The sequence below is a fragment of the Chrysochloris asiatica genome, unplaced genomic scaffold, assembly GCF_000296735.1.
Source record: "Chrysochloris asiatica unplaced genomic scaffold, ChrAsi1.0 scaffold00050, whole genome shotgun sequence".
NCBI classification, from domain to species: domain Eukaryota; kingdom Metazoa; phylum Chordata; class Mammalia; order Afrosoricida; family Chrysochloridae; genus Chrysochloris; species Chrysochloris asiatica.
In genome coordinates, this window is record NW_006408568.1 from 16824340 (window position 1) to 16826101 (window position 1762).

Below are 1762 nucleotides of genomic sequence, written 5' to 3' on the forward strand. Positions count from 1 at the left end.
AGTAGAAGTCTCATCTTGGAGTGGGTGGTGGATTCAAATTGTTTACCTTGTTCTTAGCAGCCCAACGTGTAATCCACTGTGCCACCATAGCATCTTTTTTTTAAATATAATCAGTACATGTTATAAATTTATTTTAGTTGTTATTGTATACCAATGGGTGGGTAGTGGTAGTATGCCGTGGAGTCGGTTCTGATTCATAGCAACCCTGTATAGGGTTTCTGAGGCTGTAAATCTTTATGGGAGCAGAAGGCCTCATCTTTCTCCCAATAGTGTACTAGTAAGATAGCTTTATTTATCAGTTATATTAAATTTTTGTTTAAAAAATATTATTGTTTCAATATATTGGGGGAAAAATCCACAGAAACAACCATTACAGGCACCCCTTTGATTTACAAAAAAATTTAATTGCCCTGTATAAATAATATTTTAAATAAACTAGTTGAATAAACTATAGAAGCTATCTGTCTGACTGAGAAATGTTGAATTAATTTACAGACATTCTCTGAGGTAATTATCCAAGTAGTTTTGTGGTGTTCTCCGTATTTATACCCCAAATGGTTGTACCTTATTTTTTAATATATCAAACTTGCTTTTCTTTCATGGAAAAAGTGAATTGACTAGTGCTGTGCATTTTGTAGACATCAATAAGCTGTCTTATTTGATCAGATAAAAGTTACACTTGATTGATGTAGGATTTTGATGATGAGTCATTTGGACTGAGTATTTTTCTTCCATGTTCTTCTAATTAGGAAAATGTTTTCTGAGTGCAGTGTATTGTAAACAGAATTCTAGAGAGCTTATATTTTACCAACCAAAAAATAAACTATTTTTAAAAGATTATGTGTGAGCAGTCATGTCTCCTGTCACTCTTAAAGTTTGTATTGTTGTTGTTAAGTGCTAATATCCATAAGGAAAACCAGTCAATATCACTTTTACTCAAATTTATGCATCAACCACTAAAGCCAGTTATGATGAGACTGAAAAACTCAACTAATTTCTTCAGTGTGAAAGTGATCAAGCATGAAATCAAGATACATTGATAGTTGCTGGTGACTGGAATGTGAAAGTTGGAAAACGAAGAAGGATTCATAGCTGGAAAACATGGCCTTGGTGATAGAAACGATGCAGGACATTGCATGATAGAATTTTGCAATACCAGTGACTTAGTTGTTGCAAGCACCTTTTTTAAACAGCATATATAGTGACTAGCCACGTGGTCTTCAGCAGATGGAATACATAGGAATTAAATAAACTACATCTGTATGAAGATACGATAGAGAAACTCAAAATCATCAGCCAAACAAGGCCAGGCACCGACTGTGGAACACCATCAATTGCCCATATGCAAGTTAAAGTTGAAGCTGAAGAAAATTAAAACAAGTCCAAGAGAGCCAAAATATGACTCTGAGTATCTCTTACCTGAATTTAGAGACCATCTTAAGAACAGATTTAATGCATTAGACACTAATGACAGAATACTGATAGAATTGTGGGATGACATCAAGAACATAATACATGAAAGCAAAAGGTCATTAAAAAGACAGTAAAGAAGGTAAAGACCAGAAGGTATATGAAAAGGGACTCCAAAACTTGCTCTTGAATGTAGAGAAACTAAAGTCACTTGAAGAAATAAAAAGAGCTGAAGAGAAAAGTTCAATGGATAGCTTGAGAAGGCAAAGTATTATAATGAAACATGCAAAAACCCAATGGAAGGAACGCGTTCCATGTTTCCCAAGCTGAAAGAACTGAAGAAAAAAATCCA

At 34.2% G+C, this 1762-nt stretch overlaps 1 protein-coding gene across 1 annotated transcript in view; it reads left to right on the forward strand.

Moving 5' to 3' along the window:
- The window catches only part of TAF3 (TAF3 RNA polymerase II, TATA box binding protein (TBP)-associated factor, 140kDa), a 244436-nt gene that overhangs the window by 110449 nt on the left and 132225 nt on the right, over positions 1 to 1762 (forward strand). The window lies entirely within an intron of this gene.